A 13793-nucleotide genomic window follows, 5' to 3' on the forward strand; every position below is an offset into this window, starting at 1 on the left:
CCGATGCCATTTGAAAAAAGGGCAATAACTCCGGAACGGATTGAGCAAATCCAAGATTTTTTCTTCCTCCACAACATAGGTTAATAGTAGTAATTCCTGAAAGTTTGAATCGATTCAATCTTATAATGAATGGATAATGAATGAGGAGTTGCGGTCACAAAAATTTGCAATATATATATATATATAAGAAAAAAGTAACAAAGGGCCATAACACCCGAACAGGTGGAGCAAATCCAAATTAATTTTTTTTCCTGCACAACTAAGCATCAGCAGTAGTAATCCCTGAAAGTTTGAATCAATTCCGTCCAATAATGAATGAGAAGTTGCGGTCACAAAAATGTTGCACGGACGCATGCACGGACGCACGCACGGACGTGTGCCATTACCATTTTCTCCTCCGATGCCTATCGGTGGGGGATAATTATATTGTAAGTGTATCTTAGACGGGTTAGGGTTAGGGGTCGTTATTCTATAGGGGTCACAATTCTATGTAAGGGACACTTTTCTACGTGTAGGGGAGTCATAATATTATGACCCCGGTCATAATATTATGACCGGGGAGTCACTATTCTATATAAAATAATGACCGGGAGTCATTATTCTATATAAAATAATGACCGGAGGGTCATTATTCTATGGGGGTCAGTTTACAACGTTACACCGGCGGGAGTGGCCCTGAAAAGGGACCGTTTGTTTTCGAAATGAGCTTCCTTCTTGATGACGGCCTGCAGATTGACGGCATGCAGAGAAGACCCGAGCCTCCTAATCCCTAAGCTTAACGTGTGGTGCTGTAGGGGAGGGGCACATCACCACAAGCGACGACCAGCGACAGCGGCAGCTAGCACTTACAACTCCAACCGCCCTTGTTATGGCGACCTTGCTTACGTTTTCGGTATTTATTGTAACGCAACCACGTCCCTCTTCTCGGGTCACTGTTGTTTATGGTCTCATTGGCCGTAACAGTTGCTCACTTTTGGATTCAAAATTATATGGACTTTTTTACTAATACTCTACGGAAATTGCGTCTTCACCACTTTGGCTTTCAAAAATGCCTGGTGACATGCCGGGGGTCCGTACTCTACATGTCGTAATGCTACACTGTGGATATATTTGCCGAATGGACCCTTATTAAATTTAAACACTGACCGACTGAATCTGCAATTAATTACATGTGACACTTCAATGGGAACTGTGTTATACTTAATGAGTGTATTACATCATTGTGACTAGATTGTGATAGTCTCGGATATTACAGCTATTTTTGACACGTGACTTTGCAGGGGCGTAGGGACGATTTGAGCATTGGGGCGGCGGAGGGAGTGGGTTTGGGAAGGGGTATTCGGGCCGGATCCACTTCAGATTCCCTACAGTTTGCCGGGTTGTTGTGATGAATATAGCCAGTCTATCCCTCTGATCCGTGACATTCCGTGCAAAGCATGGTTGTAAATTATCTAAATACATGTACATTACTGACTAGTGTTCAAATTAGACCAACTAGAGCTAATGCGGTCTCAATCAAATCGAGTCTGCAATATTCACTATTTGCATTGTCCTCTACTTTTCAGGTTTTGTTAATATATTATGTTATCATTAAGTTATTAAGTATATATCTAATTTTACAAAAGCAGTTGATAATTTTAGGTTTTTATTTATTAATAACATCCTTACATCTTTTAACGATGTTTCAGCAAATAACTTTTTCTTTAAACTACAGTATATTCTTTGATTTTTATGCCCCCGAATGTGGGCATCCGAATGTGGGCATATTAAAATCGCATTGTCCGTCCGTCCTTCCAACCGTAACTTTGTAAATTTTTGTCCGGGCTGTAATTCTGCCATCCATGAAGGAATTTTGAAATAGTTTGGCATAAATTTTAACCTTAATGAGACGATGTTTCATGTGTAATACTCAGACCCCTAGCTACAAGGTCAAGGTCACACTTAGAAGTCAAACGTTAATTGGGTCTGTTTCCATACTGGCCATAGCTTTCGCAGAAGCGGCGGTTTCAACGCCGCGGCGGGGAAGGATTCGTAGCAGAAGCGGTGGATAAATATGGCCGGCTGACTACATTACGGTAAGTTTTCTAAGGAGTTTTCCCATATTCATTCACGTTTGAATGTAAACAACTAGTGAAACAGGAGCCCACATGTGTACTCTTCCAGCGACAACACTTGTTTAGTGAAATTCTTTGTCGTTAATGTAAACACTTCTGTACCGTTTGCATCAAATCGGAAGTATGACAGCTATTTTTGAGTAATCGATGAATCTTTATTGCAGGAATATAAAACCAAAAAGTGATTCCAATGCAGTGGCGGTGGGTACAATTGCAACGCATTGCGGCGGATCTTGTTTCTTTAATGTTCGTTATGGACATTTAACTTGGGGGTAGATACATGAAATCACTTTGACATAAGACAGCAATAGAAACTGAATGTTGAATATATACGCGAAAAGTAAGCTTAATGTTTTGAACCATAATCTACTGCCAAGAGATAACACCATGTTCTTTCGTACCAAATACGCATCACATTTTGGTTGATTATCTTACATGCCTGCAATAAAGATTCATCGATTATCCAGAAATAGTTTTTGCTTGACAGTGCCATACTTACGATTTGATGCAAACGTGCTCAGGGGTCGCTTTGTACAGTATTTTACCATTTTTAATGGTGATTCTACAAAAACGGCAGTCCCTCGTCAAACTGTACAGAAATGTTTACATTAACGACAAAGAATTGCACTGAAAAAGTGTTTGTTGCTGGAAGAGTACACATGTGGGCTCCTGTCTCACTGGTTGTTTTCATTCAAACGTGATTAATATGAGAAAACTCATTAGAAAACTTACCGTAATGTAATCAGCCGGCCATATTTTTCTCCACCGCTTCTGCGAAGAATTCTCCACCGCCGCGGCGTTGGAACCACCGCCTCTGCGAAAGCTATGGCCAGTGTTGTTTCGTGTCCGGTTCGTAACTTTGCCATTCTTCAAGAGGTTTTGAAATTACTCAGCATAAATGTTTCTCATAATGAGACGACGTGTCATGGGCAAGACCCAGACCCCTAGCTCCAAGGTCAAGGTCAGACTTAGAGTTCAAATGTTAACAGGGTCTGTTTTTGTGTCCGGTCCATATTTCTGCCATCCATGAAGGGATTTTGAAATATCTTGGCATAAATGGTAACCATAATCAGACAATTTGTCATGCGCAAGACCTAGATCCCTTGCTCCAAGGTCAACGTCATACTTAGAAGTCATAGGTTAATAGGATCTTTTTCGTGTCCGGTATATAACTCTGTTATCCATGAAGGGATTTTGAAACAACTTGGCATAAATGTTTACCATAATGAGGCAATATGTTACGCGCAAGACCCAACCCCTTGCTCCAAGACCAAGTTTACACTTAGAAGTCAAGTCAAAGGTTAATAGGGTCTGTTTCATGTCTGGTTCGTAACTCTGTCATTCATCAAGGAATTTCGAAATTACTTGGCATAAATATTCCCCATAACGAGAAAACGTGTTATGCATAATTAAACCAGACCACTAGCTCTAAGGTCAAGGTCACATTTAGAGGTTAACGGTTTACATGGTGTGTTTCTTGTCCGTTCCATAACTCTTCCATCGATGAAGAGATTTTAAAATTACATGGCATAAACGTATAAACGTTCCCTATATTGAGATGACGTGTCAGACACAAGCCCAAGACCCCTAGCTTCAAGGTCAAAGTTACACTTAGAAGTCAAAACATTGTATGTTTCTTGTCCGGTCAATAGCTCTGCCTATCATCAAAAATTACTTGTCACAATTCTTCCCTATGATGAGTTGGTGTGTCATGCTCAAGGCCCAGACCCTAGCTCCAAGGTCAAGGTTACCTTCGGAGAACTTTTTTTATCTGGTCACAAAATGAGTCATACCTAAACTATTCTGGCATATTTTGCGCAGAAAACTGTAGCATTCTTGGGCACACTTTGTGTGTGTGTGTGGGGGGGGGGGGGGGGGGGGGAAAGGTTTGTCACTAACAGTGTCAGCTCTTGTTTGAGCTTCAATTCTAAATACTTAGTATATTTTGAGAGTTATATATACTTGTATTTTTCCCTATAAAATGTCAAGGTCAGTAGTGGCTATTGTCAAGTTACCTTAAAGACACACCACAAAAAATTTGTAAACTTTTGTATTTCCATGATGGTAATTATACATATTTTGTATGGAGAAATGAGAAATAACAAGTATCTAGTTACAGTTTGACAGTGACAGATTAAGGCTAAGACAATTTATTAATGTCTAAATAAATTATTCAATTAATGTAGTAGTGTGCACGGTACTTCATGTATTAAGGTGAGTTTAGACCACACTTTGTTTCTACAGTGTAAGATAGTTATTATTCTTATTTATAAAACTATACTGAGAAGAGAATGGCTGAATAAGTTTACAGATGAAGTTGTGAAAACAGGGCCTAGATTGTCCACCTGTCATCTTGTAGAATAGTTGTATTATACCAGTATTACCAGAATTATTTGTACAAAGTTCATGTGGGAGGAAAAAGTAGACCACTAGGTATTGGTGGGGCTTTAACACTTCTAATTTCTTGAATACCGATGGATAAAAATAAATGCTACAGCCTATAATTAACGGTTGATGCGAATACGATAATGTTACACACCGATAGCCACACGAGAACTACATGCAGATATAGACTAGCCACAGTTCGCTACTGCAAAAATATAAAGTGGTAATATTGGACTGGGAATTCATGGTATGACAGGCATGAAATGGCGGCCTCTTATGCATTTTTAGGTCTAAATTTAGTTACTCCCCTCTTGATGGTTGGGAAGGGGGTCAGGGGGTCCCTTTTTCTAAGTATAAAAGGGATATATATAATTATGTCTCCCACCACACAGTGGTGCGGGAGGCATATTGATTTTCCCCAGTCTGTGTGTCTGTCACAAAGCTTGTCCGCACTCTTAAGTCGAATATTTCTCATCCGATCTTCACCGAATTGGAACAAAATGTGTTTGACCATAAGTCCTCGGCCAAGTTCGATAACTAGCCAAATCGGCCAAGGCACTTCGGAATTATGGCCCTTGAATTACAGAAAAGCTCTCAGATCTTGTGACCTAAAATGACCAGGCACACTACTAATCATTAGTTGTGTACGAGTTCTTTTAGGGCACTTTATGTGTGCTCTAAGTGCAAACGTCACCAACTTGAACAAAATGTGTTTGTTAATAAGTCTTTGGCCAAGTTTGATAACTAGCCAAATCAGTCCAGGCATATTGGATTACCAAATTACCACTCTTAGTTGAACATTTCTCATCCAATCATCAATAAACTTGAACAAAATGTGTTTGACCATAAGTCCTCGGACAAGTTCGTTAACTTGAATTACCCAAACTCAACCATTTTACATTTCAAACGTATACTTGTAGTGAGTAAATAGTATATAAAGACTGACTTGCTACTTAGATGAATAGGCAGTTGTGGGAAACATTCGTTTTTCTCAAAAGCATCTCTAGTTCATGGAATATGTCTGCCGTAGTAAGGCACCTTATGTCGTATTTTGTGGATGATTATTCGGAAGATCCAAAAATGATAATAAGGCCTAAAATAAATTGTTTCTGGTATCCCGACCTACCATAAAATTTATGTTTTATAGCCTTGGAGAATTCTTTTTAAAGACTGTTAGATGCATAACTGTGTTACTGTCCTTGGTTGCAGTTAACATAGATAGATTACTTTTCCATTGCATTGAAATACCTTGGATAGGGTTAAGGTTGATAGACAGTGTTTACTTACCAGTTTACTTTCTATATAAACAAGCATAAGTATTGTTTTTTTTTTTTTGTTTTTTTTTTGGATGTCTGTATGCTGTTTAAGACAAAAGGGTCAGATTGACAGAAAACTCAGAAAATGTCCGAAATTTAACCTTTAGTTTAGCCCAGAATTGTCTGAATACCCTTACTTTACAAAAATATTATATACAGTCAACATCGTACTTGCGACCACCTCTATTAAGCGATTTTTGTATTAAACGACCGGTCAAAATCTCTCCCGAACGTTTTCAGTACATAAATTCACTCCATTAAACGACTTTTTTATTTAACGACTAGCGACCACATTAATGTAGTCCCGACAGGTAAAATATTCGACAAAAGTAGCCGGGTACCAAATTTCTACCTGGCATTTCTTTATCTGTGTAATTTGGGAGTAGGTTTTGCATGTGACTGAATGCAATTAACCTCTGTATCAGCCGAACTGACAAACAATCTAGATATAATTTTCACGGTTTGTGGACTTGGAGAAGTGTTCACGATGATAAAACAGATTTTTAAACCATACATAAATGTTCATAATAGATACAGTTACGTTAACAGTTAAAAGTAACTTTTCTTTTAATCTGACTGAAATTCATTAAGAGACCATTACATTAAGAGACCACGTCCTAGCAGTCGCTTGGGTGGTCTCTTAATACAATGTCAGCTTATTATTTTGACGATGATTAAGATAAAGTTAAGTTTCAAGTCATTATCATATATTGTACTAAAGATATATCCAGAAAGCAAAGATTGTCAAAAAGATTGTCAAAAAACGTTAAGTATGAAAGAGGCATAATATTGTCAAAAATACTATAAGGGTTATGTGAATTGTAAAGAATTTTCTATTTTCAAGTCGTTATCTTTTTAAGTACCAAAGATAATAATAATAATAATAATAATAAATAATAATAATAATAATAATATGTCTATAAACGAAGCTTTCGAAAAAAATTAACATGAAAAACATTCAAGGTATAACAACTTGACGACCTTGACCTTGAGTATAATGGGCCCAGTCCCTTCACATGCTTTGTTTGTATGCTGGACAATGTTTATGTGAACAAAGATATGACAACAAAGCAAAGATTGCCGAAAAACTTTAACCAAGAAAGGACACACCATTTGAAACCACCACCACGCCGTGGCGAATAGAATAGCAAACCTATTCTTTGAATAGTGGAGCTAAAAACCTTTAGTTTCATCATACCCTGCAGGGAGGCCTGAACTCGGATAAAAAAATCCATCATGGTTTATCATCATTATTTAATGAGCATGTTAGAATGAATATACTGATGACTAGATGTTTAACCATTAAGGCTAATGTCCAATGTCTGCAGCTCTCAAATACGGAAATATCTTACACCCTAGCCTTATACTGACAATTTCAGACAGCATCAAAAAGAACCTTTTGAGCAATTTGACAAAGTTCAAAAAATCTCTTATGTACCCTTGCTCCGTTAGGGACCCCTGTGGGATTTCTGTTTATTCTGCGTTAAAATAATGAGTTCAGTCATAGTTGAAAAGCTGACATATGTCATGCTAAAGCCCAGGTATTTTCAAATCATTAGAAAATGCAGAAAATTGACTCCCCATTAGCAAAAAACAACTAACGATCTGGAAAACAACAGAAAACAACAGCATTAGTTTCAAAGATGACACTTACCAAATGAAAATATCTGAAAAACAACAAGATAAAACAACACCATATTAGTTTTAATAATGATACTTATATAATGAAAAATACAGAAAACCGAGATCTGAAAAACAACAGAAAACATGTGATCTGAAAAACAACAGAAAACAACATCATTAGTTTTAAGATGATACTGACATAATGACAATATCTAAAAAACAAGATAAAACTACAGCATTAGTTTTAAAGATGATACTTATCTAATGAAAAATACAGAAAACCGTGATCTGAAAAACAACAGGAAACAAAACGCGATGTGAAAAACAACAGAAAACAACAGCAGTAGTTATAAAATGATACTTACCTATTGAAAATATCAAAAAAAAAAAACAAGATAAAACAACAGCATTAGTTTAAAAGATGATACTTATTTCATGAAAAATACAGAAATCCACGATCTGAAAAACAACAGAAAACAACACGCGATCTGAAAAACAACAGCATTAGTTTTAAAGATGATACTTACCAAATGAAAATATCGGAAAAACAACAAGATAAAACAATAGCATTAGTTCTAAAGATGATACTTATCTAATGAAAAATACAGAAAACTGCGATCTTAAAAACAACAGAAAACAACACACGATCTGAAAAACAACAGAAAACAACAGCATTACTTTTAAAGATGATACTTACCGAATGAAAAATATGGAAAACCACGATCTAGAAAACAACACGCGATCTGAAAAAACAACAGAAAACAACAGCATTAGTTTTAAAGATGACACTTACTAAATGAAAAATATCAAAGACCGTGATCTTAAAAACATCTGAAAACAACACGTGATCCGAAAAATAACAGAAAACTGCCTTAGTTTTAAAGATGAAACATACATAATGAAAATATCGGAAAAACAACAAGATGAAACAACAGCATTAGTTTTAAAGATGGTAGTTACTTAATGAAAAATACAGAAATATGCGATCGAAAAAATAACAGAAAACAATACGCGATCTGAAAAACAACAGAAAACTGCATTAGTTTTAAAGATGATAATACATAATGAAAATATCGGAAAAACAACAAGATAAAACAACAGCATAAGTTTTAAAGATGTTACTTACCTAACGAAAATATTGGAAAAAAAACCAAGATAAAACAACAGCATATGTTTTAAAGACGGTACTTACCGAATGAAAAATATCAAAGACCGCAATAAAAAAAAACAAGAGAAAACAACACGAGATCTGAAAATCAACAGAAAACTGCATTAGGTTTAAAAATGATACATACATAATGAAAATATCGGAAAAACAACAAGATAAAACAACAGCATTAGTTTTAAAGATGATAGTTACTTAATGAAAAATACAGAAATACGCGATCGAAAAACAACAGAAAACATCACACAGTTTTAAAGATGATACATACATAATGAAAATATCGAAAAACCAACCAGATAAAACAACAGCATTTGTTTTAAAGACGATACATACGTAATGAAATTATCGGAAAATCAAGATAAAACAACAACAATAGTTTTAAAGATGATACTTATCTAATGAAAAATACAGAAAACCGAGATCTAAATAAACAGCAGAAAACAACATGATAGTTACTAAATGAAGAATACAGAAATACGCGATCAAAAAACAACAGAAAACAACACGCGATCTGAAAAACAACAGGAAACTGCATTAGTTTTAAAGATGATGCATACATAATGAAAATATCCGAAAAACAACAAGATAAAACAACTGCATTAGTTTTAAAGATGATGCATACATAATGAAAATATCGGAAAAAACAACAAGATAAAACAACAGCATTAGTTTTAAATATGATAGTTACTTAATGAAAAATACAGAAATACGCGATCAAAAAACAACAGAAAACAACACGCGATCTGAAAAACAACAGAAAACAATAGCATTAGTCTTAAAGATGATATATACATAATGAAAATATTGGAAAAACAACAAGATAAAACAACAGCAATAGTTTTAAAGATGATAGTTACTTAATGAAAAATACAGAAATATGCGATCGAAAAAACAACAGAAAACAACATGTGATCTGCAAAACAACAGAAAACTGCATTAGTTTTAAAGATGATAATACATAATGAAAACAACAAGATAAAACAACAGCATTAGTTTTAAATATGACAGTTACTTAACGAAATATACAGAAATACACGATCAAAAAACAACAGAAAACAACACGCGATCTGAAAAACAACAGAAAACTGCATTAGTTTTAAAAATGATACATACATAATGAAAATATTGGAAAAACAACAAGATAAAACAACAGCATTTGTTTTAAAGATGATACTTACGTAACGAAAATATCGGAAAAACAACAAGATAAAACAACAGCATTAGTTTTAAAGATGATACATACGTAATGAAATTATCGGAAAATCAACAAGATAAAACAACAACAATAGTTTTAAAGATGATACTTATCTAATGAAAAATACAGAAAACCGCGATCTAAATAAACAACAGAAAACAACACGCGATCTGAAAAACAACAGAAAACAACAGCACTGGTTTTAAAAATGAACAAGCTGAAAAAATTGTTTCTTGCCTGATCATAAAAAAGCTCAAGAGGCAAGGGGCGCAAATCCCTTTCAGTTTCTTCTGGATTTTTTTCTCCATTTTTGAGAGATAAAACTTGCAATATATAATGTTGATATATTAAGTACTTTGAAATTCAAACTCAACACAATCATTGTTTCACATTGCCAGATTCGAAGAAACTGCTTTAGCCTTGGAAACCAGTACGACGAACATACGGATACATATGTATCAAATGAAAAATACTGAAAACCGCGATATAATAAAACAACAGAAAACAACACGCGATCTGAAAAACAACAGGAAACTGCATTAGTTTTAAAGATGATGCATACATAATGAAAATATCCGAAAAACAACAAGATAAAACAACTGCATTAGTTTTAAAGATGATGCAAACATAATGAAAATATCCGAAAAACAACAAGATAAAACAACAGCATCAGTTTTAAATATGATAGTTACTTAATGAAAAATACAGAAATACGCGATCAAAAAAGAACAGAAAACAACACGCGATCTGAAAAACAACAGAAAACAATAGCATTAGTCTTAAAGATGATATATACATAATGAAAATATTGGAAAAACAACAAGATAAAACAAAAGCAATAGTTTTAAAGATGATAGTTACTTAATGAAAACTACAGAAATATGCGATCGAAAAAACAACAGAAAACAACATGTGATCTGCAAAACAACAGAAAACTGCATTAGTTTTAAAGATGATACATACATAATAAAAACAACAAGATAAAGCAACAGCATTGGTTTTAAATATGATAGTTACTAAATGAAAAATACAGAAATACGCGATCAAAAAACAACAGAAAACAACACGCGATCTGAAAAACAACAGAAAACTGCATTAGTTTTAAAGATGATACATACATAATGAAAATATTGGAAAAACAACAAGATAAAACAGCTTTAATCCATTTAAGAGTATGACCCCTTACACCATAGAAATGCAGCTTGCAGAGTAGTTTTTCATGGTTGACCATATCGAACGCCTTTGAAAAATCAAGGAGTATGAGGTCAAGTTGACTTTTCAGGTTCAAGAATTGAAGGATATCTTCTACTAACATTAGTAACTGAGTTTGACAAGACCTCTTTTCTCGGAAACCATGCTGCAATTCATAGAACATATTTTTCTTTGTGAAGTGTTTTGTTATGCTAGAGGATACAATGTGTTCCAGGGTTTTACACAAGATACAGGTAAGAGATATTGGGCGATAGTTGGCTGGGTCTGACCTAGAGCCTTTCTTAAAGATGGGAGCGACATTCGCCATTTTCCATATATCTGGCAGAGAACTGGACTATAGGGATTTTTGGAAGAGTTTTGTAAGGATAGGGGAGATCACTTGGCTAATATTCTTAAGTACGACCGGTCTTATTTGGTCGGGCCCTGCAGCTTTATGGGGATTAAGTTTGCTAAGTAGTTTTTCAATACCTTGTGTTGAAATTTCAATATCAGGCATAGGTTTGTGTGGGCTGTACGTTTATTTTCCTTTTACCTGTGTCTACGATATCCTGGACCTTCATATCAGTCAAAGATTTCAGAGAGAGAGGAGATTTTGAAGTAAAAACTGACTGAAATTGCTTATTGAATACTGTGGCTTTGTCAGGGTACTGTGTGTGAAGTTTGTTGTCATGTTTGAGTGTGTCAATGCCAGTGGAATCTTGTTTTGAGTTTTGAGTGCTTGAGAAGGCTGTATAATTTCTTGTGTTTGGTCTGTTATGTTGTGCTTGCATTTGATCAGTTTCGACGTTCACATTAAGGATATCTTCAAGGTACTCTTCATATGCTAATTTGGTTTCTTTCCTACATTGATGTTTGAGACTAAGGTAAGTTTCCTTGGGAATTTGTTCCCGTCTTCTGTAGAGTCGTTTTAGGTTAACCTTGATCCAAGGGAATTTATCTTTGGTTGATGACATTTTAGACGGGATAAATTTCTTAATTCCTTCTTCGATAGAGCTGGCGATGGTCTTCCAAAGAGATTCTACTGATAAATTTTCATAGGAGTTTGACATTGTAAGGGAGTTGTGGAGTTCTGATACATGTGACCTAAGACCATCCCAGTCAGCCTTTTTATAGAGGTGAATTTGTCTAGGTTTTTGGGGCTTTCTTTGGACAGATGCGTTTGACTGTATCAGGACAGCATCATGATCACTGATACCTGGAATTACACTGGTTCGTTTGACAATTGACGGGTTACTCGTCATGAATAGATCTAGGATGTGATTTTCACGAGTTGGCTCCTGGACTACTTTGGTCAAGTTACTATCAAATAAGATATTAATGAATTCCCTGTAGAAGGACTGATATCTACAGTCTGAGGTTGGGACAATGTTTGACCAATCCATTTTTGGCATATTTAGATCCCCACCCAGATGATTGCTTTGGTCTTTGATGTCATAGAGAGAGATTTATTGAACTCCTCTAGGCTATGAGGGTCATATTCTTTGGGTTTATAATAGGCACAGATAAGAAGGGGCTTTGATCCTTTTAATTCAATTTTGACCCACAGATTTTCACAGTCTGTATTGAGATGGGTCATTTCTTGGGCAGTCAGGCTATTTTTAACCGCGATGAATACGCCTCCTCCTGCCTGATTTTTCCTATCTCTCCTATAGGGCGTGTAGTCCAGGGCTAACTTTCTGAAAACAAGTTACAATATCTCTAACCTCTGACTCTAACTGTTGAGATGAGCCTAGAGAGAAAATGGTTTTTTTTAGAAAATATCAGTGTCAGTATGAAGAAAGAATAAACTATTACAGATAACTTGATCTCAACAGACTTTGTAAGTCTAGGTCAGTTCCAACAGCACTAAATTAAACCCCACAGACTGGCTATTATATAGTGGTATCAAGAGCCAGTTACTGGTGATAGTATAATATCTGTAGTACGTAGTACCATATAAGAGGTGGAAAAACGGGTCCACATCAGGCACCATACCAGTCTCCTCAGGTGTTCCCCAGGGTTCGGTTCTCGGGCCTATCTTATTTCTTATCTATATCAACGATCTACCTGACTTTGTTAAACACTCTAATGTTCGACTCTTTGCCGATGACACGGACATCTACCTTTCTCTGACTGTCTCTTCTCATACTACAACAAGACTTACAGCAGCTGGAACTCTGGGAAAAAAAATGGGACTTGAAATTCAATCCGTCTAAATACCAAGTATTACAGATCACTAAACGTATAACACATATACCAACACAGTACCTTTTACACAAAACCATCTTACAAACAGTACCATCTGCAAAATACCTTGGCATAACTATATCACACAACCTTACATGGAATGACCACATTGACAACATCACCAAAAAAGCAAATCAAACATTGGGTTTCCTAAGACGTAACATCAAAGTGCACTCAGAAGGGTTAAAATCACAAGCATACAAAACACTTGTACGGCCCCAGCTGGAGTACAGTTCCACTGAGTGGTCCTCCCACTCTGAAACTCTTATTGATCAGCTTGAGTCTGTGCAGCGCAGGGCTGCACGCTGGGCCAAGCGTGATTACGGCCGTACATCCAGTGTAGACAACATGCTGACTTCCCTAAATTGGCGACGCCTTGCACTCCGTCGCATTGACCAGCACCTGGTTATGTTTTATAACATCTTGCATAACCAGGTCGCCATCCCACTACCGGACTACCTAGATCTTCCAGAAACAGAACCACTCATTCCCAGGCATTCGTTCAAGTTTCACCCTCATCAAACTATCATAAATTTTCATTCTTCCCTAGAACAGTA

Source organism: Mercenaria mercenaria, chromosome 17 (genome assembly GCF_021730395.1).
Source record: "Mercenaria mercenaria strain notata chromosome 17, MADL_Memer_1, whole genome shotgun sequence".
NCBI lineage: Eukaryota > Metazoa > Mollusca > Bivalvia > Venerida > Veneridae > Mercenaria > Mercenaria mercenaria.